Consider the following 27,469-nt stretch of genomic DNA (forward strand, 5'->3'; position numbering starts at 1 on the left):
TTCCTTAACAGCATTCAAAGAGAATTTAAACACAGGAACTTCAGGGTTTGTATTTAAGCTTTCTGGAAATAATTAAATCATACAGAATTAAAGGAACCAGGAAATTGGAAGGTATGGTCTCTTGTCCATATTTTTTACTCATTAAAAAATGTAATTATAATCTTCAGATACCATACTTTCCAGGTATAAACTTATCAGGTATAATACTCGATATCTGAGATTAAGATTATAGTCACAAAACAATAACCATTTTATATCATTACTACAACAAGAAGATAAGTTTTCGTTTTCTCTCTTGATATACTTGAAAGCATTGCCATCAATGTAGCTTTCTTTTGAAACAGTCTCCAATGTATGCTCACTCAGCTCTTTCTCCCAGTTTTAGCTCCATTCTGAGGAGGAGCAAGAAACTATATATTGATAGTTGTTTAGTTGGCAAATAATTGAATTTGAGGTAAGGGCAAGGGAACTCCAGGCTTTCTGTTTTGTTTTTGATACAGGGTTTCTCTGTGTGGAATTGGCTTTCATGAAACTTGCTGTGTAGACCAGGCTGAACTCACAGAGATCCATTTGCATCTGCCTCCAGAGTGCAGGGCATAAAGGTGCGCTCCACCACCCCGCTAGAGTATTGCTAACTGACTCTCACGGTGCTTTCTAATTTCAGAATGTACTTTGCTCTGCAAAATCGTTTGCTTCCTGTTCGTAGGAGAATCTGTGTTTAGTGTTTTTATGGGATTCCTGACTATATGAATGAGATCGGGTGGTGATGGAGTGGGTTGTGTCTCTGGTTCTTGTGCCTTCTCGTGGGCTCTTCTCCTTCTACTTGTTTGTCTTGTCCAACTCTGTTGTGTTCGTTTTTCTCTTTCTTACTATATTTAAATTTTATTTTTATCTCTTAGAAGCCTGTTTCTTTTCTAATGAGAGACAGATAGGAAATGGATTTGGATGGGAGGGGAGGTGGGGAAGAACTGGGAGGAGTAGAGGGAGGGGAAACCATAATTAGGATATATTATATGAGGAAAAATATTTTCAATGAAAGGAAAAGATTTATTCCAATTAATTTTGCGGTGTAGGGGGGTGCCCTTTGTTATATGTAAGAACAGAATTTCATTATGAGGTCTTACGACTATAAACAATGAATAGATACCCCAGACTGTAGGAGTTTAACATAAATCTCCAAGCTTGCATCTGTAACTAAAAATAATATTTTCTAACGCTGAAAAAAATAGTGGGAGTCTGTTTGCTTCATCAACCTTACACGGGGGAAACGTGGTTAGAGAGTGGCAAAATATAAGTCAGAATTCAAACTGGAGAGATGGGTCAGCAGTTTAGAGCCCTTGCTACTCTTGCAGAGGAGAGGACCTGGGTTCAATTCCACCCACTTGGTGGCTCACAACCATATGTAATTCCAGTTCCAGGGAATTTGGTGTCCTCTTCTGGCCCTACAAGCATCAAGCAAGTATGAGGTGCACATATATACAAGCAGGCTATACACCCATTAAAAATAAAATAGTAAGTTAAAAAAATAAAAAAGTAAGCCAAAAGGAGGTAAGAAGCAATTGAGCTAATCTGATAAACCAGGCAGGAAGAATAAAAGGGAGAAGGGATGTTAATTGTTCAGGATTGTTGCCGGCATTGAGTCAGCTGTCTGAACTATCCGTGTAGAGCAGTGTAGACAGGAGGCAAGGTACCACGCTCAGGTGGAAGCTGACGAAATGGCAGCTCTGGGTAACTCATACAATTGTATGGAGCAGGACGGTGGACGTGCTAAATGAGGCACATTTAAATACTCTGGTTTTCTACCCATGTTAGTGTAGACTTTATTCCTGATGGAGGGGAAGCTTACTAAGACAGGACCCTCATCCTGATGATCCTGTGCTCTAATCTGAAACTATCATCTTCACCGTCACATGGGTTGTTAACTTCCTATCTATCTCCACTTGTCTGTTAGCCCAGTACTCCAGCCCCATACCAGCTATTTACATCTAAAAGACCGTTATTCACAGGCCTTAGCATTTCGCTTATTAAAACGTGGTTCACAAGATGTCTCATGAAACTGAGCAATGGCGATTTCCACCCTAATGTCTCAGACCACATCCATTGTGATGTCTACTCTGTCCAGGAGTTACTGTGATGGCGGGCGTGAAATGATAGAATTGTTTTTGATTGTTGCGCGATTCACCCTCTTACTATTTGGTGTTCTTGGTCACTTTGCTTTCAGAGTTTTTCAAGGCAAGCACATCTCTTTAATTTTACATTTTCTACAAACTATTAAGAAACAAACGTTTAGATTTACCCACTAAAGCTTTTCCACTTGGGTCATTTAGCAAATACCCACGAAGGGTATCTGCCCATCCCCCTTTGACAATCCTCAGTGCTCAGAAGGCATGAGGCTATCTAGACATCAGATATTTGCTCAGTATTGGTACCTAAGTTTCTCAGGGAAAGGCTCAGCATGGCAATCGTATTGAGTCCCTTCCTTATCTAACAGCCTAATAGTTGGGCACACTGGGAAAAATGCATACTGGACTGTAACCCACAATGGATGGACTATGAAAACATTGGGGATTCTGTAGTTGAGGGCTATTTTTCTTTGATCACTGAGAACTGCATTGTTGAGAAACCACCTTTTTTTTTTTTTTAAATTTAATTTAATCCTTTAACTTATTCACTTCACATCCTGCTCTGGCTACCAGTCACTCCCTTCCACAAGGGTAATCTCCCTTCCCTCCCTCCCTGGCACTTCAAGTCTTTGTGAGTCTAGGCACTTCCTCTCTCACTGAGGCCAGACAAGGCAACCCAGGTAGGAACATATCCCGCATACAGGCAACAGCTTTTGGGATAGCTCCCTTTCTGGTTGTTGGGGAAAATCTGGTTGAAATGGAAAATTTTCTAGACAGATACCAGATACAATGTCTTCATGAAATTTTTAGGCAAATGGATGGAACTAGAAAATATCATCCTGAGTGAAGTAACCCAATCTCTCTCTCTCTCTCTCTCTCTCTCTCTCTCTCTCACACACACTCTCTCTCTCACACACACAAACCACCACACATGGTATACATTCACTGATAAGTGGATATTAGCCCCAAAACTTGGATTACTCAAAATACACTCCACAGACCACATGAAGCTCAAGAAGAAGGACAACCAAAGTGTGAGTGCTTCAGTACTTTTTAAAAGGGGGAACAAAAATATTCATAGGAGGGGATATGGAGACAAAGTTTGGAGCAGAGACTGAAGGAATGGCCATTCAGAGCCTGCCCCACCTGGGTATACAACCCATTTATATACAACCACCAAAACTAGATAATATTGATGAAGCCAAGAAATGCATGCTTACAGGAGCCTGATATAGCAGTCTCCTGAGAGGTTCTGCCAGAGCATGACAAATACAGAGGTGAATGCTTGCAGTCAACCACTGAACTGAGAATGGGGTCCCCATTGGAGGAGTTAGAGAAATGATTGAAGGAGCTGAGGGGGTTTGCAACCCCATAAGAACAACAATGCCAACCAACCAGAGCTCCCAGGGACTAAACCAGCATCCAAAGACTATAAATGGACAGACCCATGGCTCCAGCTGCATATGTAGCAGAGATGGCCTTGTTGGGCACCAGTGGGAGGAGAGGTCCTTGGTCCTGCCAAGGCTCGATGCTCCATTGTAGGGGAATGTCAGGGCAGGAAGGCGAGAAAGGGTGGGTGGTTGGGTGGGGGAACATCCTCATAGAAGCAGTGGAAGGGGGATGGGATGGGGGTTTATGGATGGGAAATTGGGAAAGGGGATAACATTTGAAATGTAAATAAAAAAATGTCCAATAAGAAAAATAAAAGCTTCCCAGAAGCTACTTGGGGCTCTTACAGGTAGATGGATGTTACTTTTTTGATCCTCAGGATGGAGGCTTAAAGTCACTGTTAGATTGAGAATAAATATAAACACACATTATCTCCAAATCTTATGAATTGAGATTCTGTTTGCTATCGATCTGTTCATATGTGCAGCTTTGTTAGCTAAAGTAAAGATGTACACTGCTGTGGAAGTTTCTGGATGTGTCAGGTGATGCAGACTCCTGGTGTTTGGCTATGACAGACAGTGGTGTTTTACTGAGGTGACACCCACGGGAGGGCACGTGATGTTTGGAGAGAGTATAAATGGGACTCAACAGAGAGTGACAATGGGCTTGCAGAGCTAGCCCCGCAAAGCTTCTTCTGTCTTTGCTCATCTTCACTTGTTGAGAGAGGCGTGGCAGAAACTTCTGGTGTCCCTGCTGGTCTTGGTCGCTTCCCGCTGGTTCTTGCTGATTTGCCTGAGGCCTGGTGGTTTTTGCTAGATCGTGTCATGGCTGCTGATTCATGTTTGCTATCCTGACACTACTGAGCTGGACTGCTGGTGTCCTGACAAACAGAGACTGGAATCACCCCAAAGAACTACATCTAAGCAAGTCCACATCCCCAGGTCCCATTCACCACCCTTCCCCTCCTACTTTTGGACAGTTGACTGGAAGAGGCCGTGGAAGCTTTTGAGAACCCTTGTTAAAAGTAGGGTTTAAAAAAAGCCTACATATATAAATGTGTGTCACTTAGCTATACAGGGTCAAATAGGAGATGAGTTATAAAAATTAAGTCTAATACAACAAAATGCGATATGTGTAAAAAATGGAACCCCCCCCCCCACAGATATTTGGGAATACATAGGCAAAAGTTGACACAGTAGGTTAGGAGAATTGGAGGTGTTTTTCTACAGGGATAGCTCTGGTCCCAAGTCTTAACCATTGAATTGGAGCTAATGAGGCAAAAGAGGTGTTGCTTATAGACATAGTATGCTGGTGCCAAGGGTTTATATAAGTTTACTTGGAAACATGCAATAACATGTAGACATTCTTCCTCTCGTGAACTAAATATGAAGAAGTAAGAAAAGTCTGTGAATTACCAAAGTCAATGATTTCAGGTTAGAATGCACTGCCTTGTAAATGTTGCTTATCTCCATCTTAAAAAACCTTAAAAACACTTAAAAACTATACACATGCATGCATGTCCACGTGGAGGGATGTGGCCATGAGCGCATTTGTCTGTGGAGGAGAGAAGAGGGAGTTGGATTCTGTGGTGCTTGAGTTAAAAGCAGGTGAGAGCTGCCTGATGCCTGACGCGGGTTCCAGGAATTGAACTTGGATCTCCTGCAAGAGAACTATGTGCTCTTCGGCAGCGAGCCATCTCTCCAGACACCTGATTTCTAGTTTCACAAATCAGACTCCACTACGCATTCGGATTGTGAATTAATGCCACGGGATTAATTCAGTGACGGAATGCTTTGCTCTCCAGAGACGCAAAAAGTTATGGAGATACGTTTTATACTGTCGATGAAAACGTTTAATAACAGCACGAGTCCAGGGATGACGTTCTGGACAAACTTCCTGCTCTGATCCGAGACAGGAGCTCTGTGACCTTTAAACTTTTCATAGCCATCTCATAAAACACTCGATTTAGTTCGCTGTGAGAATTAACCTCTGCGATAGCTAGAATGTAAACAAAGCCCCGTTTTCCCCTGTCCAAGGTGCTTATGCAGTTCTGTCTGTCCCGAGATGGGGATTTTGCCATTTTGAGCCTGGGATGGCTTTAGGAACCCTGTAGTCCAGGAACTGTAACAAACCGGATTCCAGCAGAGACTTGCAAGGTGGTTGGCATTGAGGCTTCTCCTACTAACACTCTCAGAAACCCAAGGCGAGCATAACCTCACAGCAGTAGTCACCGTATGACAAGCATTCACCATATGACACTGACACACATATCACATGCGTGCACTCGGACTCGTCTTCAGCATTTTGTTGAACCCCTGGAAGGCGTAGTTGCTCTCACCCTCCTTTTTCTGTTCAGCCAGTTCTCAGACAGTGAGAGAGGAGATGTATTGCTGAGTGGCTGTAGGCATTCGAGGAAGCCCAGCTCAGTCCAGACAAACTTCCTACCTGAGTCTGAGCTGAATGCCGATAACCAGTCCACAGAAATGTGGCCCAAATCGGCCACGGGACAATTGTATGATCTCAACAATTTTGCACATCATTTTTTAAATTAAAAAGGTTTATTATTATCATTATCATTATTATTACTATTATTATCTGAATTCCATACCACCCACCTTTCATAAACATCATCATCATCATCATCATCATCATCATCATCATCATCATCATCATCATCATTATTATTACTTATTCACTTTATATCCTGCTTACTGTCCCCCTCCAGGTCATCCCCTCACACAATGCTTCCCCATGCTCCCTTCCCTTTCTCTTAGTGGCCGGGTAGCCCCTACACCCTGGCACATCAAGTCTCCATGAACTCAGGCACATCCTCTCCTTTGAAGCCAGACATGGCAGCCTAGCTAGAAGAACCCATCCCACGTAGAGACAGCAGCCTTAGGGACAGCCCCCGCTCCAGTTGTTCAGAACCCACAAGAGGACCAAGCTGTATATCTGCTGTATATGTGAGGGGAGGCCCAGGTCCAGCCCATGTTTATTGGTTGGTGGTTCCGTCTCTGAGAGTCCCAAGGGTCCAGGTTAGTTGATTCTGCTGGTCTTCCTGTGGAGTTCCTATCCCTTTAGGGGCTGCATGTGGAGAAGCCCATCTTCTTGTCGTAAAGCCATGTCTCTGTGTGTCTGACAGGCATGTGAGATACTGTGCTACTCATAGGGAGACTAAGTTAGCAACACGCATGCATGTCACTTCGGAGTACATGGAGTGAATTTTATGCCTCCTTTTATCTACCTGATTACATGAAACAATTCTACAAATGCTTAAAGAATATATCTAAAAATTAAACTGGATGTGGTGGTGCATACCTTTAATCCCAGCACTGGGGAGGCCAGGGCATTGGATCTCTGGGAGTTCAAGGCCAGCCTGGTCTATATATCCGACTGCTCCTCACCCCTGCAAGTGGAACAATTCTCTCAACTGCCAGAAATTAGTTGAGTGTAGTGGTCCATGGATGCAGTATGGACACTAGAGAGGATGAGAAAGACATCAATCATATCTAAAGCTGGGCTACATAGTCATCATCCTGGGCAACTCGGTAAGCGCTGTATTTTGGTAGAATACAAAGGAAAAAGAGATATAGGGAATGTGGCTCGGAGATAAAGGATTTGAGGGAAATATGCGAGGCCCGGGGTTGGTACTTACCAAGCAGTGTTAGAGAAGATGGGGCTGGGGCTGGGGCTGGGACAGCAGGAATAAACTAAGAAAGGCAGGCGGAGAAGAATGGACCGCGTGTCCCTTTATGCGTTCATGGGGAACCCAAATTATATCCATTCTCTTAAATATTATGATGCCTGGACGAACAAACACAGGGGAAACTGGAACCAGCTTTTCTTCCCCCCTTTTCCTGGGTTCCCCCTAAGCAACCCCTCTGCAGTCTTGCACATGTTTTGTCAGTGGCATTTCAGAACCCCGGGTCCTGATAATCTCAGTGTCCTAGGAACACAGGACACAGAACATTCCTGTCCTTGGGGGGACACTGAGCTAACCTGATAATCTCAGTGTCCTAGTAACACAGGACACAGGACATTCCTGTCCTTGGGGGGCGGGGCGGGGTAGGAAGACTCTGTGAATAAAGACGTAAAAAAGCAAAGTTGACGACTGGCTTTTGATTTGGCAGGCCTGGTTTGAATCCCTCCGTCGGCTCATTTCACAGGCGACATCGGCTCAGCTCATCTGTTTTATTGGATGTCGTGAGGATGTGAGATGAGGGGTTGAGCTAACCTATAAACCTGCGACTAGAGACTTGAAGTGCCTCTGAATCTCTACCACAGCCGAGGGGAATGTGCAGTGTCGCTGACGATACGGCAAACAGCGTCTGTTCTTAAGTACACCCCACCAGAAGACACAGCCTTTCTATTTCTAGATATTTACTTATGGGAACTGAAGACATATGTTCACTGAGAGTTTCCCTCAGAGTCGTCCCTAGTGGCTTTGTCATATACCCAACACAGAAAAAACACAAGAGGCACACGTCAAATAATGTTTGGTGTTACTATGGAGAAAGAAGGACGGTCTGACCTGTGGCTGTAGTAACAGGGGTGGGTAATTGTGCTAATGAAGAAGCTGGTGGGGGCGGGGGCGGGGGACACTCCACAGTATCTGACTTGTAAAATCTGTAGCATGGGAGGCTAACTGCAGCCAAGTGTACTTTAGCAAAGTAGTTTTAAAGGCAGAGGGAAGAAACTTTGCAATAGAAACACCTGAAGTTCTCAGAGCGCAGTGAGTTATGACGGGATTGCAGTCCAGTTAGAGTAAGCATTTAGAAAAATTATTCATTAAAAATATGTGGTAGAGTTTGGAGGAGGCCCAGAGTTTAACCAGATGGCAGATCATCAGCTCCAGGGTTCTGTTAAAGCAGATGAACGTTTGTCGTCTTGACTTCTGTTTTGGAAGGAATGCAAGGGATTTTGTTTCACCGTCATGAGAGTCCTGATCTCAACGCCTTGATCTGAAAGTTAATTTGGATCTATTTGCCTGGAGATTAATGGAGAACACAAAGGTGTTAGGGAATTTCAGCATCATTAGGTGTTGCATGAGGATCTGTGGATGAGGAAGGTCTGTTTTATTTTGCAATTACATATTTATTCTCTGTACTAACTTTTTAATAATGCTTGTAAAAAGTCAGTGGGTCAAATTACAAAACATAAGAGAAAATGCCCCACATTCTAGCAGCAGAAATAAATATGATAAATCGATAGGTTTTTATGAAACCACAAAGACCTTTATGAATTAGATACTAGGAATATGATGGGGAAGGCCAGTGTTTTGAAGTTATGTTGAGCTATTAAAAACTATGGCTTCATAAAATCTGTAGGCAAATGGATGGAACTAGAAAGTATCATCCTGAGTGAAGTAACCCAGGCACAAGAGAACACACACAGCATGCACTCACTGATAAGTGGATATTAGCCCAAAAGCTTAGAATACCCAAGATACAATTCACAGACCACATGAAGCTCAAGAAGAAGGAAAACCAAAATGTGGATGCTTCAGCCCATCTTAGAAGGGGGAACAAAATACTCACAGGAGGAAATACAGGGGAAAAGAGTGGAGCAGGGACTGAAGCAAAGGCCATTCAGAGATTTCCACACCTGGGAACCCATCCCATATACAGCCACTAAACCCAGTCACTATTGCTGATGCCAAAAAGTGCTTGCTGACGGGAGCCTGATATGGATGTCTCCTGAGAGTCTCTGCCAGAGTCTTACTGATACAGATGAGGATGCTTACAGCTAACCATCAGACTGAGCACAGGGACCCCAATGGAGGAGTTGGAGAAAGGACTGAAGGAGCTGAAGGGGTTGGCAATCCCATCAGAACAACAACAATGTCAACCAACCAGACTAATCCAGAGCTCCCAGGGACAAAACCACCAACCAAAGAGTACACATGGGGGGACCCATGGCTCCAGCCACATATGTAGCAGAGGATGGCATTGTTTGGCCTCAATAGGAGGAGAAGCCTTTGGTCCTGTAAAGGCTTGTTTCCCCTGTGTAGGGGAATGCAAGTGTATTGAGGTGGAGAGTGGGTAGGTGGGAGGGGCAACATCAACCTAGAAGCAGGGGGAGGGGCATGAGAGAGAGGGGAACTAGGAAAGGGGATAACATTTGAAATGTAAATACATAAACTATCCAATAAAATAATTAAAAAAGCAAAAAAGAAGTTATGTTGAAATGGTTTTTCTTTGTAGTGAAGAACCCAGGCTTTAGTGTCTTTTTGCTTGAAATCTATGGATGGTCAACAGACAGAAAATTACTGTAAGATTTGCAATGAAACAGTGTCAGTTTATTAAAAAAAATAAGCCTTGTTCCCTTGGGAAATGAGTTACCTTGTAATTGGGATAAAATAAAAATCTTTAATCACATGAGATGCTGGTCCTTTGAAAGAGGTCATTTGGAGGTATGTTCTGAACAATAATTGTCATGCCCTAGAGTGTCTCAAACCTATCAGGTACAGTCAATTAAAGTTGAAAACATCATATTATTTTGTTTTGGATTCTCACTTGATATTGCTTCAGTTACTTCCAATTAAAAAATAAATGATTACCTTTCTTTAAGACTATACAAAATACAATGATCAAGTTAGAATAAAATAAGTACAAAAAATTAAAAATGAGTGGGAAGTGTTTAATCATAAATTTAATACATATTTTATTATTAAGAATACACAAATCTCTAAGATGTACCTCCCACTAAATTATAACATTCCCAAACTCTAAATAGCAAAGTTACAGGTATACCTAGCTTAATAGTGACTGATGTAAGAAAACTTCTTAATAAAATTTGCAGGAACGCTTTATTAAAATAGCCCTTCCGACTTAATTTAATTATCTGAAACCCTTTAGATAGAAAATATGGCTAAATTACTAAAGTTACTAAATTAATAAAGTTACTAGCCAAAACCTATTCCCTAGTTCTTAGTAACTATGGTAATACGTGGTAGTTTATAAATGGCAGAAAGAATTATGCTAATCTTTCAAAGACTTCGGGCTATGAAAACACAAAAACTTAGACCTGGGAAGAATTTAGCCAGCTTGAGATATTACCCAAGCTGAACAAGAGGCGTCAACTAGAAAGACCCCTGAGAAAGGATTGGGTAAGGGTTCCAGAGTGGGCATTTTCTCGTGCTGTGTCTATGTCTTTCCATATTTTCTCATTTTCCCTACTATCCTAAAGGCTAGCATGAAGTCTTTTCATTCATAAGCACGATCAAAGTGAGCTGAGCTGATGAAGGCCTATCTTATGTACACTGCTTAAACCAAGACCCAATTAAGCCAAACCTTAAGCACACGCATGACCTCCTAGGATCCTGCTATGACATTTCTGTAAAGTCAGGATACTCCTTTCGTAATGAATATGCTATCATGGGATTGTATTAAAAAACCCAGACCTTTGAATACGTCAGAAATTGTTAGTTGTAGAAATGCAAAATTCTCTGAAATCGGGTAGTATTTTCTTTTTTATTTTGTGGAAAAATTGAAAATCCTGGTGACAGCCGGCAAAGCATTCTAACCCAGATTTCCCGCTAGAGGGAGACACAGTCCAGCATTTGTAGCGTTTGCGGTCGCCTTTTACTTTTTTTTTTTTTTTCCTGCAGGGAAGGTGGTTTGCTCTCAGCATCTGCAGCCACTGCTGACAGAATTGGGAGGGAGACGGAGGGAGTCAGAGCCTCCCGGTCCAGCCATCCCATTTTACTGCTCAACTCAGCCTGGAGTGTCAGAACCCATCTCTGCCAGCCTTCTCTGGGTTTTGTACAGTGGGGCCAGTCGCTCCCAAAGGCCAGCCAGCTGAGTAGAACGGGGGTCTAGGGTGGACCGTCAGGGTTCTGCCCGTTGGGGGTGACTTTCTAACATTATCTCGAGTGCATTTGAACAGTACAACGCTTGTGGTGGGACTCAGAGAGGGGAATGCTTTGATTGCTTCTTTTTAAAATTTGGCTTCTTTTTCTTCTGGTGATCTGGATTTGTTTCCTCGGGGCCCCTCCCCTTGTTCTGTTCTTTCTCACTCCCGCCTTTGGCGAAGTGACACAGGCGACACCTGCTCGCTTGTGTCTGCTGTTGGAACTCGCACCTCCACGGTGGTGAAGGTGCCGGCGCGCTCGTGACTGGGGGACAGCAGAGGGTTCCCTCCCTTGGAGCACACGATGCCTAGAGTGGCGGCGGGTGGGCTGCGAGAGGCTGGACCGGCTGCACTTGAAGGCGAGATCAAGGGGCTGCAGCTGGCCAGGAGTTGCTGCTAAGTGGACGCGACCCGACGGCGCCCAGGTGTCAGGGAGGGCACCCGTGGGACCCGAGTGCGAGCTGCGGGAACGCAGGCTTCTCTCGGGGAGGACGTCGGCTGAGCGCACAGCCCGCGAGCCTGCTCAGAACCTGTCCACACCGGAGCCTGCAGACCTAGGACAGCCGGGGAACTCGAGGAGTGCTCGGCGGAGGCTGCTCTGCTGAAGGTGAATCACCGCGTCCAATTGCCTTTCCCTAGAGAACCCGGGGGAGGGCGGGAGAGGGGGAACGTGTGAGCGCGCGTTTGTGTGCAAGGGAGAGACGACGCGGGGCGAGAGGAAAAGTCCTCGCTCGCCGCTCAAAGCAAACAAATCGGAGATGGAATAAGAGCGGCGGTTGCTGGAGCCCGCCTGGATCCTCGCAGTCGCGGGAGCCGAGCGCACCGCGCGCAGCGCATCGCCGGGGACAGCGGGCGACCGCGGGCGCCGCCGGGGGTTTTGGGGACTTTGGCTCTCCCCCTCGGTCAACAAACCTTCTGATTACTTTGACACTGTGGGATAAAGAGCAGAGCCTAGGGACCGGCCTCGCGCGCTGCATCTTCCTTTGGCTTCGGGGAGGGGGGACCCCAGCTTGTATGTGAAGACACTGCCGAGCCCCCTTTAGCCTTCGGAGGAGGCGGCACTCACGCGTACGCAGGGCCACACTCGCTCGCCCTCCGCGAGCACACACCGGTGGACTTCAGGTCCCTATGCCCCTGGATGGTGCCAGAGGACCGGCATCTCGGAAGCGATGCAGGAGCGGTGAGGCTGGCGTTGGCCCGCGGAAGCTACAGGACCATCACTAGGTGCTGCCGCCACCGGGACGCCCGGCTGCAGGTAGGTGTGAGCCGCGCCCCGGGAGCCTTCGGGCTTTGGGGACCACAGTGGTCGCACCAGGACCGTGCGCCCCCGCAGCCCTCATGGTTACGTCTCTTCCTTCGGGTATCAACTGGGCCCAGGGCAGAAACCCGCTTGCCCCAGGAGGCCAAGATGAGGGTAGATGCGGTCCTGCATCCTGCATCCTGCCTGGCTTCCCCCTTCCCGGTCCCCGCTCTCGGCAGACGGTGAGGACAGGGGCCGGGAAAAGGGACACAGGGAGGGGGACAGAGCCCGGCAAGAGGCTTGGGGAGCAGGGTCCACCCTCTCTTATTTCAGAAGGCGTCAGATCATGGGGGTTTAATTGGATCCCTTACCAGTCCAGCCTGGTGAGCACCTGAGACTTTTCATAAGCAGTTGGGGGTCGCAATCAAGGGAGAAATCAGTGAGGACTGATGATCCACGGAAAGGTCTCTTGTCTGGAATGCCTACTTTCTGCCCACTTCTGACTAGTTAATTCCCAGGCCTTTCTGCAGAGGGTGGGCGTTTCCACGAGGCTTTTGACTCCTCCACCTCTAACTATTTCCACAAAGAATCACGTTCATAAGTTCCGGAGCCTCACCCGCTTAAAGGTTTATTTAGTTCTGGGAACAGACTCGTTATGACCGAATGAAACAGCTTTTTGTAAAGGCTACTTCAAGAGAGCTTTCATTTAAAAGTATCGTTTAATGAACAGCGTTCAGGAAAAAAAAAAGCACAGTTTTGTGTGTGTGTGTTGGGGGGAGTGGGGGACACGACTAATGGCTTGTCATTTCTTTCTGAGTAGATGACTTCCACATCTTGCCAGTAGCAAGCTTTCCCCCCCCCCCTGCCCACCTGCTTTGCGGTCCCCTCCTTCTTCTAAAAGGCTAGGTGTCTACTGAGAGGTGTTTTCTTCAGGCGAACAGTTCTTGACTATTAGTTGGCAATGCCACGTTTACAGAAAGTGCTTTTGCAAATGCGAAGTTTGAGGTCTGTCACTCTATTTCTTCTGGAGCTGCGGGCTGAGCCATCCGGTCTCCTCCGGAGGCTGGTCCATGGGCTCTCTAAGAGCCCCGGGGGAGACCATGCTTTTCTTCCTGCTCAATATTCCACTGCGTGACCAGTGTTAAACAATTGCCTGAAGCCTTGGGAATTGAATGTGTAGTTACCACAGTGACCGGCTTCTCCCCATCCTGTGCTTGGTGAGTTCATCTCCTGCCAATAAGATAGAGGATGAACCATCCTCCTTTTGTGATTGTGAAATCTCTCCTTGAATATCAAAGTCCTCTGTGGGTCAAATACAAAAGCTCATTTCAGTCTCCAAACCTAAGTTTTTTCCCCCCTCTATGAAGAGCATCCTGCTCACCCCACCCCCAAATCACTCAGTGTCCCAGGGCCTTCTCAGGACAGGGTGAATTTCAATGGCTGTCTACTGGCTGGTAATTATCTGGTTCCTGTCTGCCCAGTCAGATTGCTTTAGACATCATCCTTCCTAGGGTTATCAATTAGCACCTTTAAACTGCTCTATTAGGCAAGGTAAGTTAAGACAGTTGAGTAATTAATTCAAGGTTTCCATGTGAAGTAATAAAGGAGATTACTGGAGAAGAAAGATTAAAACTACATTTGATGTTTTAAAGAACCAGAGCATGAGGGATATTGTATTTACCCTTCCTATGTCGCGCATCTGTGCTCAAACTAATGAGTCCTTTACAGTTTGAAAACCGGTACCCAACATCGTACGTTTTCAATAACAGATCAGACATGTTTGTCTCTTTTTCCAATTCATGCTGTTCTGGACCTCATCAGTCCACTGTTTGGATCGTGACCTTTTTAGAGGCTTGGTTTTAAAACCACACTGAAGCTGATTTTATTCTAATTTCCCCAATTTCCGGTGCAAACAACTGGATTGCATTGTTTACATGCTTAAGGTTTTGAGAAACACTGTTATTGCCAACAGAGTACTTAGGCATGGGGAGCCTTGTAAGAAGCAGAGTTTTAGTGTTGCTTTATTCAAAATGGCATTCAAAAGACTGATCAAAGACTTATTTTCTTGCCTTTTAAAACAGTGGGTTACTATGCTTTGCTTCTCATTTACATACAGTGGCATTTGATGTATGTTTCTTAAAGAGGAATCAGGAAACCTTTGTGTCAAAGTGAATAACCTGCATAATACCAGAGGTGGGGGTGAGGGCTCTGAGTGTGTGCACCCACGTGAGATTCTGAATCGGAGGGGGAACGTTAGTTACTTTAACAATGACAAACTGGACAGAAACGATGTTGCGGACTTGAGTGGACGTGGCTACACTCTTCGTAGACACTACATTATCTGAGTGTTTACCAACCACCGGGTTATAAAATGGGACGACACGGCTGTAGAGAAAGGTCTATGTTTAGACATAGCCACTTTCCCTTTTTAAAAATTTATAAAGTGCTGAAACTTTTGGGGTAGCATTTCCGAAAAACTGTTTTTTGTCTCATCAGAAAGATTTAGCAGTCTTGGATTCAATATCTATAAGACAGTGCTTTGGTGGCTGTCTTAGATGTCCTTTTCACAGGGAAATTCGCGAAGTATAGTTTAACGTTGATGGAGTGCCAACTGGATCTTCTGCATTACCCTGTACAGGATGGGTAATCTGTGACGTTCCAGCACTCACCCGGCACTTCTTAATCATGGCCCTAAAAAGCTGGCTCTGTTTGAGCACGTTCAAGTTGAGGAGTACTTGCAAAGTGATGGACATTTGCTCAGAAGATTTACAATGATGTCTGGAAGGAGAAGCTATCCAAAGGGTTGGTCACTTGTGCTGTATTTGAAAGGCTGAATCGAGCAGAGCACAGGCGTCTCCGTGCCTCTGCTGTTCATTCTGCAGTACTTCATTAGAGATGCCTCGTTAGGTAGCCTTCTTCTGCAGCTGTTTTGTTCATTGAAAATTCAAGCAAAAATAAGGAACGCTACCACGTAGTGCAGTTTTGTTTCCTTGGTGAAAAACTATACACTTCGGTAAAATAAACAACCAGTGCACTCTGCCTAGACCTATGCTCTGGGCTTATTTACAAAGGCCATTCTTCAATCTGTTACTAGTAGGGCTCCATCAAAACAAAGAGAAGAAATTCATTAACACCAACTGCTCCTGGTTATGAAGGCCAAGGCAGCTGAATCGACGTCATTTCTGGGCCCCTTGCTTGCCCACTGTTTCACAGGATGCAGCTTACTTCTGAGTCACTGGTTTTGTGATGACTCAGAATAGGACTCAGAATTTGCCTTTTTTTTGGGGGGGGACTCTTTGGAATTCTATCTGAACATATGGAGCTATTAAACATTTCATTGATAAAGAAAAGATGGGCTCGAGAGTTACTAGCAATCTTCTTAAGTTCGGAGTGTGGTCTGAAGTGGGTTATAGGCAGGCGAGATTAGCAAACACTCCCAGAAGTTTGCTTCTGTGTTGCGCATGTCAGGAGGCCCTGGCATGCTACATAGGTTTCTGAAGGTCTGAGGAAATCCATTCAGCGTAGTGTGTCAGCTCTCCTCATGAAGTAAAGCTGCTCAGTTTTGTCTTCTGCTTCTGTTTCTTATAAAAATTTAAGAGAAATGACTATACTCATTAGAATACAAAGAAAGTAGAATTTAAATATATTTCTCATGCATTATGTTTCTATGCAATCTCTATATCCCTATATACGCAAATGTTTTCATGGAAGGTTGGTAATATATTGATTTTGTGTTGAAGGAGGCAAGACAACTTTATTAAAGGCCTTTATTTTCGATATCTAGTTTTCCACTAATTTATAAGACTTGACCTATAGCACAACTGCATTTATAGTTTAACAAGATAATTTATTGTTGGGTTTTACACTTTGACCCATTGTCACATGTAACACATATATTTTTCTTTTTTTAAAAGATAGTTTTATTGACTAAATTACAAACTCAAAACATAAAAGTCAGTTTTTCACTCTGTGTTGGGACATCTTGGGAAGCCTTGGTTGATAGCGGCAGTGAGAATCCCAACACATTTTAAGCATAGGATATATCCGCATGTTACTTTGTGAAGCATATTTCTCCACAGTCCCAAGTCTTTCTAGTTGCATTGAAACATTTTGTTTTGATTTATGGACAGTAGTTGCAAATCAGCTCACAGCTTGTGTTCAATTCCTAAAACTCACCCATTCTCAATGTGTATATCACGTGTGCTTGTCGGACCTCCTTGAATAGCCCATAACAAGTTATTCACTGACTCAGCGTCAGTTCGGCAACTGATTGGCATTGCTGTCAGAAGATACAGAACTTAGTTTGCTGGGAAATCAGATGAATAGTGGAGACACACGCTCGAAGGAGAGACTTCTGGTCTGTTCACCATGGTCCCTACGAGGCAAAGGATATAATTAAGGAATCGGAGTATCCTTGCCTATATCATACCGCTTCCTCCAGTCTCCTAAATTACTCTGTAGCAGCTGTAATTGTTCTATGATTTCCCCTGAATGGCCAGTTAGCAAAGGTACATTTCCCTTTCCCCTGGCAACAGTGCATCTAGTCATTCAATTAAAGTTACATTTGTATTGCTTTCTCTAAGCAGTAGATTTTGGAAACTCCTTACCCCGAGATTCAATAATGCAATAATGTTGCATTCTAGCAATGGGTATGATGGCAAAGTCAAGTACTTGGTAAAATGGCGACAACCACGCAGACCCATCTCCTTGGCTCTTAGTGATGGGCTTTGCAGAACAAAAGCATACGTAGGAAACACAGAGAGTCTGAAGTGGCCTTGAGGACAAAGCTTGCTTTACTGAATATTTTCACATTTATGCACTTCTCCTTAGGAACTAGTTAGGGTACAATCGCTTGCATGTGAAAGGGCAACTCTGTTACCTTTAAAGACCATACAAAGATTCCAGACCTTCCGGTTTGCAGTGCCACTTGCCTATGGCCTCCCCTTGCTGCACATGGACTTTATGGTTGGGTTTAATAGTTTGGAATAACACTGCTTTCTGTGGTGAATTAGGCTTTTCTTTGTGAACAAATATATGGGCATATCCATAGTGGATGCTAGGCGGAAGGTTTGGGGACAGTAAATTTGTGTCCTAGAACTCCAGTTTCAAACCACAATGGGCTGGGTTGTGAGGAGACAGATTCTCTCTGGAGTGAATGGAAAACACTATAATTTAAAATTATCCTCTCTATGTGCAAATGCTTCCTTGGTATTATTTCATTTATGGCTTAGCTCTTTGTCTTTTTAAAATGTCTTTTTTTTTTTGGGAGGGAAGTACAATGAAAATTGTACTTAAAGATTCAATAAGTAAACATGCCTCCTGTCTTCCAATGCTCGTACCTTATGGTATCCATGTATACTCGCTCTATTGTGAAAAAGTCCATCTAGTAAGAAAAGCAAGGTGGATTATTTGCTCCAATTTGTTTTGTCCTAGATTAATAGTCTTTGTGTTTGTGCACTGGACATGTAATCAGAAAAGCTTTGTGTGTGTGTGTGTGTGTGTGTGTGTGTGTGTGTGTGTGTGTGTGTAAATCTAACTAACACCATGTTATCTCCATGAAAACAGACTTTTTCTAGAATATTTTCCTTGAGAGGGGAACTCTCAAACAAGGTTTACTGAAACAATAGAGTGCTATGCAGTAATGGAATAATTGCGTGACTCTTCAAGTTAGGTGGGAATTCAGAAGTGGTCACTTTGAAACATTGGAGGAAAATAACATACAATATTATAATAAATATAATAATAATATAATATAATTAATAAATACTCTGCATTAACTCATGGGTAGTCCCACAGCAACAGAAGCACTATGTAGTATGCTCTTCCTTAAGGGAGAAATGCCTGAGTGTTATTTCTGTTTCTACCCTGTTATAGGTGTATGGTGAATAGCCACTCAAATCTGTTGGTGCTGGAGAGTTCAGATTCCTTCTGAGAAAGGGCCAGTGGACATTGTGACAGCGATAGGGTCAAGCTTTGTGCTGTCCTTTAGAAGTTTGAGTTAAATTGAGCGAAAAAGCTGCAACTTTTAGCTCTTTTTTTTTATAGTGTATGTGGTGGGGAGGAAGCAGGCAGTGTTTCTACATTTCAGCGAGGCAATCCAGAGGCCAGCGGGGGAGGGGAAAGGCTTCATAGCTTCATAAGATGGAAAACAGAAGCCCTGATTTGGGGAACTTGCATTCAATGAACACTTTTAGTTTAGGAATTTTTGGGGTGGGGTGGGGGAGTTTAGCTCTTAGAATGTTAAATGGTAATAGTTTCTTGCTAGCATACCTGTTTACTACTATTACAAACAATTCCCTTATGAAAGGGTCTTTGGACCCATAGTTGGTGAGCTTATAAATTTATACTTAGAATTGGGTCAAATTTTAGATTTCGCTATTTTAATACATAGTTGGGCCTCATCATTCGCTGAGTGGTGAGTATCCATTAGCCTGATGTTTTGATTTGCTCAGGGATAATGTTTGTAGATATTATAAAACTTGGGTGGGGCTGTGGGAAGAATGCTGGAGGTTGTTTATGAAGCTCAAACAATAGGTAACTGTGGGATAATAAGAGTATCACTTTCTTGCCTCAGTTCTTCAGCAGCCTCTCAGGTCGAGTTTGCAAGACAATTAATTCGAGTTGTTGTTGTTGTTGTTGATGATGATGGTGGTGGTGGTTAAAGACAATAGGCTTGGGGCCATAACATTGAGTCAGGTTAAATCTCATGATTTGGTTTGTTTAAGTGTCTTCGTTTTTTGGTGCACTTTTTATTGTAAGATCAGTTGGGATAGGCAGTGGATCTCAGGCCTGTAATGTCACGTCTTTGTCGTCTACTGCTTGTTCTCACTGTCACTCACGTAAAGTGGCTTGGTTTGATCAACCCAAGTGCAAGTAGGTTAACAAATAAATCTTCACATGTTATATAACTACTAGATACATTTATTCAAAAATTGTAAATTAAGAAATGTAACAATGACCTTTAGAAAAATCCGTTCATTCAGTAGGTATTTATTTAATACTGTCAGTCAGTTTCGCTATAACAAAAATACCATAGACCAGGAGGCTCATGTGCAAACATTTATTTTTCATAGGTGTAGAAGCTGGGGTTTCCAAAACAGCGGGCCAGTATACCTGTGAGGTGAAGGTCTGTTTCTGGTGAAAACAGCTACCTTCTTGGAGGAGGAGGGGAGAGGGAAAGAGGGAAAGAGAGAAAGAGAAGGAGAGAAGAAGGGATAGATTGGTGAGGGAAAGAGGAAGAGAAAATGAAAGAGGGAGGGGTAAGGAGAGAGAGGGGCTGTATATTATACCTCCATTATAGAGGTTACTTCATTCATGGGGGCTCCATTCTTCTGATTCAATTCGCTAACAAGTTCTACCTCCAAATACCACAGTGAGGATTCAGGCTTTATTATGTGATGTTTTTTGGATCCACAGACATTGATGATATGAATTGCAAGTATTGTCTGTGTTACTGCTTTATCTCAGCAAGGAAAAAAAAAACCAATGTACTCTTCTGTACCTGCTTTTGCTGGTCATTCTTATTTTTAATTGTGAAGAACAGACCTGAAAAGAACTAATTAAAATAATCAAAATGTCTGAGTCAGGGTGAATGGTGAAGGAAAAAATTGCATGCTGTGGATTTAAAAGGAGAATGCAGTGCTGTGGAGCCTACAGCTCACAAAGTCAACTGGCCAAAGGAGGGACCCCAGGGCCACAGAGATAAGGCATGGCCTAGACCTTCTCTGAGGGAATGCAAATTCAAATGCCTAAGAGAGTCAGGCTGGGAATAGGAATGAATGAAAGAGACTGAGTAGAAGATGAGAAAAAATGGCAGCTGGCAGTGTTGCAGAGACCTTACAGAATCATGGAGATGCTGGCCAACACCTAACTGAGACGGTGGAGATCTGGCACTAACATGTTGCCGTGGTGGAATGGATTGTTTTGACTTGTAGAGTAGAACTTAGATGTGAAGACTCTTTCTACTGTGAAGGTTCCAGAGTTATGAACGATGACAATGAATTCAAATTTGAAACCACTTCTTAGTCAAAAGGTACATCTATAGGCTGTCTGTGGGCCAAGGGCCATGATTGTGCCGTCGGGGTATAGGGACACTGCGCGTTAGGGAGATGTGTCCTGACTCTACTGTCATCTCCAGCCATGACTCTCAGCTCTATGTGCAGACTGTGGTTGGCAGTGACAGGACTAGCAGGAGGGACAGAATGAGAAAGATGGGCTCCAGTATTTAGTTTTATTTCTTCAGATGACCATATATTTGATGATGAACTCACTCTGAAGTTGGTGCCCTGGTGACAGGGAAGACAGTACAGATGTTCCTCCATCTTGGATTCTTGTTGAGGCCATTTCAGGGTTAACTTGAATTTACTCTCCTTAGTGGAGAGTAACATGGAAAACCACCCAACTCTCTTCTAGGGACCCAAGGTCAATATGTCCTGGTTAACTTACAACTTAGCTTCTGTTTTTTTTTTTTTTTTTTTTTTTTTTTTCGGAAACTGCTTGCTTGCTCAGAACACAGGGGTGGGGGTGGGGGACCTCTAACCGAATCCTCCCCCTCAGCAACTGCTCATCTTAGCTTTTGATGAATTGCTTGCTTAGAGGAAGGTTACCTCCTCTAAGCCCGCCCATCCATGGCTCCTTGCAGCTTCCGAGCTAGATGACAGGACATGGTGTCTGCCTTCAAAAGCCCTGTACTCTGGACACTTGGTGTCATATTTAGGACCTGAATACCTGAGTGTAGCCCCAGCAGGATAGAATGAAAGACTTTCTATTTTTTCATTGGATATTTTATGTATTTACATTTCAAACGCCATCCCCTTTCCTGGTTCCCCCCTTTCCCTTCCCTCCTCCCCCTGCTTCTATGAAGATGCTCCCCCTCCCACCCACTCACTCCCATCTCATTGCCCCAGGCATCCTCTACACTGGGGCATCAAGCCTTCACAGGACCAAGGGCCTCCCTTCTCATTGATGCCAGCCAATGCCATCCTCTGCTACATATGTGGCTGGAACCATAGGGATAGTGTATATTCTTGGGATAGTGGTTTAGTCTCTGGGGCTCTGGGGTGTCTGGTTGGTTGATATTGTGGTTCTTCCTATGGGGTTGCAAACCCCTTCAGCTCCTTCAGTCCTTTCTCTAACTCCTCCATTGGGGACCCTGTTCTCAGTCCAATGGTTGGCTGCAAGCATCCTCATCTGTATCAGTAAGGCTCTCAGGCTCCTGTCAGCAAGCACTTCTTGGCATCAGCAATAGTGACTGGGTTTGGTGACTGCATATGGGATGGATCCCCAGGTGGGGCAGTCTCTGGATGGCCTTTCCTTCAGTCTCTGCTCCACTTTTTGTCCCTGTGTTTCCTCCTGTATTTTGTTTCCCCTTCTAAGAAGGACTTGATGCACCCACTTTCAGTTGGCCACAAAATGTGTCTGAGTGGTCGTCTCTGGTGTGTTCCCCATCCAGCCTCTTAGAGTCTCCAGAGATGTACTAGGTCTACAGGAGTTTACATTTATCTCAAACACTTAGAACGGGCTGTGTAGGTCTGCAATGTGTTCTGCCTTAGTTCATTGCCTCTTAAGCTTCTGTGTGCAGATACAAGTCACATGGAGGGATTTGCAGTGAATTCCTGAAACAGGGCTTCAGACTCTCTATTTCCAACAACTTCTCAGACAAGGATAGCACTGTTAATTGGTGGCATCCAATTTAGGTTGCAAGGCTTTGGAGAGTATTTATCAGGGAATGTTGTTCCGGGCATTGAGAAAATGGGACCGCAGTTCTTGCCTCCCTGACGGCTCCTTCCCTGGTCAGCAGGAGGAACCTGATGACTCAGCGCTTTGCTCAGAGACCGTGTGAGTGCAGCATTAATAAGTGTCTAGATACTTTCTAGCTTTCTATTCAGAAAACACACGGCTCCCTCAAAACACAAGCTGGACACGGTCAGTTCTTCACACATAAATGGCTTCTTACAATCTGAAAATAAAAAATGAGTTTATTTATTTCACAGCCAAGAAGAAGAATTTTGGAATTTTAGATTTTTTTTGGAGGAATTTCAAGAGTCACTGCCAACTTTTAATTTAAAGCTTAGTTGTCAAGATTTGGCCACACTGTCTGGGTTTTGTTTCTGCTTGAATAGCTCTGTCAGTAGGTGCAGAGGTGGAGTGGAAAGACTGATTTTCATTGTATGTTCTCTTGGCTGCTGCCCGAAAGTGACCATCTCTTTGTAAACAATGCTTTCAGGGGGATGGGCTAGCTCACCGCTCCATTCCTAGAGAGTCCCAGAGGCAGGAGGAAGATCCCAGGGAGCACGAGGCTAGCCTAATATGAGGATAGCCTGGGCGGCAGGGACCCAGTCTTATCTCAAACACGGAACGAACCAGTAACTACCCACCTGCTCCCAAAAAGCAGCCCAGGTTGCTTTGCTATGCTTTAAACAACCTCCCTAAAGTGTTTTTTTTTGTTTTGTTTTGTTTTGTTTTTTTTGATTTTTTTTTAGGATGAAAGACAAAAGACTTCTCAATTTAGTGACTTTGTGTGATAGTACCGTTTGCTTTCCTAAGCCAGATATGCTGATGCCAATTAGTATCGCAGTTCACAGGCTTGCCTCTCTTCTACTGTGGACGTCAAAAGATTAGGTCACTTGGTATAGCCCCTTGTCATCTATTGTATCAGGAGTCTGGGAATTATTTTGGTTCTATATGGTGACAAACCGGTCATAAGATGATACTAGATTTAGATATGCCAAGTGCATAGAACAATGTATTCTAAGCTAGGTGATTAATACAGTTTTCAGCATTATATGTTAAGTTTTATTCACTTCCTTCTTTTAAATGTTTGTCAGCTTCTGATTTGTAGAAATAGCTCTGTTTATGGATGAGCCATGGGTGGATTCACATTACCAAATCCCTTGAACTGTAAACCCCAGGGCAAGCCCAACTTCAGTTTATTTCTTTGATTTCCAGGGTTTAAAATGGCATTAGGTACATAATAGATAATAAACTCAACGGAATGGTGACCATTACTACATATCGACTAGGGTATAGCTTTTGAATACCTCCTTAATGTATGAGGGAGCATTTGGGGAGTAACTTTCATTTATTCTGAGGGTGCACATGTGTGTGAGTGTGTGTGCGTGCATGTGAATGAATGTATGCACTTTCCATGTCTAAGTTGACCTTAAAAATGCTACTTCTATGGGCTGGAGAGATGGCTCAGTGGTTAGGAGCACTGACTGCTCTTCCAGAGGCCCTGAGTTCAAATCCTATAAACCACATGGTGGCTCACAACCATCTGTAATGGGATCTGATGCCCTCTTCTGGTGTGTCTGAAGACAGCTGCAGGATACTCATATAGATCATGTAAATAAATAAATCTTTTAAAAAATGTTATTTCTAAATTTTAAAGTTGGGTAGGAAAGGCTGGGAGTGTGGAGAGTGTGGGAAGGAAATGGCCGAGGCTGCTTGACATTCATGAAATACACCATTCTCAAAGAATTGACAGAGATTACAAAACGTGCCTATAGATTAAAAATATTTATTTGTATATAAAGGGTGATGGAGAAAAAGAAAATAAGTACAGCAACCCCAAATTCCATTCTTTATGTAATTTAATATAGCCTGGAGCTTCAGAGATGACATATGCTTATGGTCCTGCTGTTAGATAAATTAAAAACATTGAATAGCATTTGTCAACGCCAAACTTAAGTGTTGTTTAGCTATATATGGAATATATTTTGATTGATTTTGCCACTAATTTGACTCATCACTCATTAGGGAATTTCAATCCACTTGTCCTTATATACAGAATCGTCATTTTCTGAATCAGATACTTTTTTTTTTAAACTTTGGTAATAAATACTCACTGTAGTGTCATTGCTCTTGGCTTCAAAGATGCTAGAACATTTTGTTGTAATAATTCTGAATCCTATTTAGTATGCTTTATGATATGCTTTCAGATATTCATTGATTTTGTGTTAGCCGTCCTAGGTTAAATAAAGCCTTTGAATGGCAGCTGCTATAGAAAATTCCAAAAAAATTAAAACAGCCTATATTTGATTATGTGAGGTAACACACATGCTATGCACTCACTGATAAGTGGATATCAGCCCCAAAGCTCGGATTACTCAAGACACAATTCACAAACCACATGAAGCTCAAGAAGAAGGAGGACCAAATTGTGAATGCTTTAGACCTTCTTAGAAGGGGGAACAAAAAACTCACAGGAGGAAATACGGAGCAGAGACTGAAGGGAAGGGCACATAGAGACTGCCACACAATGCGATCCATTTTACATACAGTCACCAAATCCAGTCACTATTGGGTATGCCAAGAGGTGCATGCTGACAGGAGCCCAATATAGCTGTCTCCTGAGAGTCTCTGCCAGAGCCTGACAAATGCAGAGGTAGATGCTCACAGCCAACCATTGAACTGAGAATGGGGACCCCAGTGGAGGAGTTAGAGAAAGGACTGAGGTAGCTGAGGGGGGTTTGCAACCCCATAGGAAGAACAACAATATCAACCAACCAGACACTCAGAGCTCCTAAGGACTAAACCACCAACCAGTGAGTACACTTGGAGCGACCCATGGCTCCAGCTGCATATGTAGTAAAGGATGGCATTGTTGGACATCAATGGGAGGAGAGAGGCCCTTGGTCTTGTGAAGGCTTGATGTCCCAGTGTAGGGAAATGTCAGGGAGGGAGTGGGTGGCAGTGAATGAGTGGGGGGGACACTCTTTTGGAGGCAGTGTGGGTGGGGGAATGAGATAGGGGTTTCTGGAGGGGAAACTGGGAAGGGGGATAATATTGAAATGTAGATAAAGAAAATATCCAATAAAAAATGCAAAAAAAAGAAATGTAGTATATTTAATAAAACCTAAAAGGTCAAAAGGTCAATTATTTATTTAATAAAATTTAAAGCTGGATATCTTTTAGTTTTGTTTAAGGCTCGCTTTATAACTGTGTTTTCCTGATGTCTTCATTCCTTGGAGTATAAAATGTATTGTGTGGAGTTGAATGCTTATAATGGCAGACTTTAAACTGAACGGACCTTTCTTTCTCCCTGCTTTGTCTAAAAACATCAAAATTTATATCGTTAGATTTAAGATTATGAAGTTATGCTGAACTTACTGAAAAACATCTATCTGTTTTTCTTTCCCGACTCAGTTCTGATAAGATATATTATTGAGAATCTTAGAATGATCTTTCAAAATGGATAACCGAATTAATAGCATTTACTGCACCTAAGAGAATTTTACCTCAGAGCAGAGTCTGTCGCTCTCCGGGGCAGACTGAATGGGCAGCGTTTCCCTTGGCCTGGTACCTTTTCCTAGTAGCTGACTGCACACAGTGGTTATGCAGACTCCAGAGCTCGTGGCCAGTAGTTCACTTTGTATTTTGTGAAATCGACATCAGGTTCTCAAGACAGATGAAATGGCAGGCTTGAGGGAACTGAGAGTAGAAAGCAGACTTGCTAGCTCAAGGGCGGGGATGGCCAAGGTGGCGCGGTGAGCGGTTGGAAGGATAGGACCGGGAAGAGGTATCAGGTAGGAGGCCAGATGGAGGGAGACACAGGGGGAAGATGGGGGTCAGGGAAAAAGCTGCTGCGGTTAGCATTTTTATACAAAGGAAAGAGCTAATCGTACCTCCAGAGGTAAGACTCTGGGCCCAGAATAAGTTTATTGTAAAGTAACAACCAAAGCCAGACGGAAGAGGAGAGATGTGTGTCAATGTACCGTGTCAAAGTAGGCTTCCTCCTCTGTTCCGGGTAAAATTCTATCCAGGAATAAGCAGTTTCTATCGAGGCCTTTTTCCAAACTGAGGGTCAGAAATAACAGGCCCTACTTCTGACCTCGTACCAGACAATTGTCAGCCCTTAAACAGTTACCAAATGTCTTTGTCATCAGTTTTCTCCCTGGCAATGAGATGGCTGGATGTGACCACTGCTTAGATACCTCCCCATTTGTGCTTCCCTTCTGTCTTGAACATATCTTGACCACCGTGTGGCCTGATTCTGTGTATTGTGAAACTAAAGTGGTAAGCAGCTTGTATTTTAGCTGAGGTATCCTTCTATACATGCTTTTGGGAGGTACAGTGTGCTGTCCGATACCTGTATAAGTGTAATGACCAAATCAAAGGAAGAAGAACCATTAACTCCTCCTTTCATAATTCTTCTGTGGTAGGGATCTGAAACAAGCTTTCTTATAACTGTCCTGAAACACACATTAAAAAAAAAAATCCAATGGTAAGAATTCTACCATACAATAGAATAGTAGAGCTTACTATCAAGTCTTCAGATAGGGTTTTCTTTTTCTTTTAAAGCTTGGTTGTTTTCCTCTCTCCTTTTGAGACCCTAAAGGCAAACTGTTGAATCTTCTGGTATTGTCCTTGCATATCAACTCCTCCCCAGTCTTCTCCATCCTTTCTTAACAATGTTGGTAATTTTAAAAGTCAGACTTTTCGTTATTTTGTCTTTTTTTCCCCCCCCGAAGCTGAGGACCGAACCCAGGGCCTTGCGATTGCTAGGCAAGCGCTCTACCACTGAGCTAAATCCCCAACCCCTTTTTGGTCTTTTTGTTATTTTGTCTTTATTTTTTTATTTTTTTCAGACTTTTTATTGTTATTTCATCCGACCCCATAATCACACAGATCTATGAGAGTATCTGAGATATTTTGATATGTGCCCACATGCATTATATAGTCATCAAATCTGCACGATTATATATTCACATTAAATAAATCTGCACTGAGAACATTTAAAACCTCCCCCCTTTCTAGCTATTTTGAAACATCTAGAACTGGATGCTAGGAGAACTCACCTTACTGAACACAAAGGCTTCTCAGTCAGCTGGAATATCGTCACCACCAATCCTTCCCTTCCTCTCGT

At 43.5% G+C, this 27,469-nt stretch overlaps 1 protein-coding gene across 1 annotated transcript in view; it reads left to right on the forward strand.

The window, feature by feature from the left end:
* Window positions 1-11,132: 11,132 nt before the first annotated feature.
* Tafa2 (TAFA chemokine like family member 2) overlaps window positions 11,133-27,469 on the forward strand; it is a 464,270-nt gene continuing 447,933 nt past the window's right edge. Inside the window, exon 1 of the mRNA XM_032913322.1 lies at window positions 11,133-12,618. The gene's annotated coding sequence lies outside the window, so the exon portion shown is untranslated. The remainder of the gene's footprint in view (window positions 12,619-27,469) is intronic.

Source organism: Rattus rattus, chromosome 1, assembly GCF_011064425.1.
Source record: "Rattus rattus isolate New Zealand chromosome 1, Rrattus_CSIRO_v1, whole genome shotgun sequence".
Classification (NCBI taxonomy): Eukaryota; Metazoa; Chordata; class Mammalia; order Rodentia; family Muridae; genus Rattus; species Rattus rattus.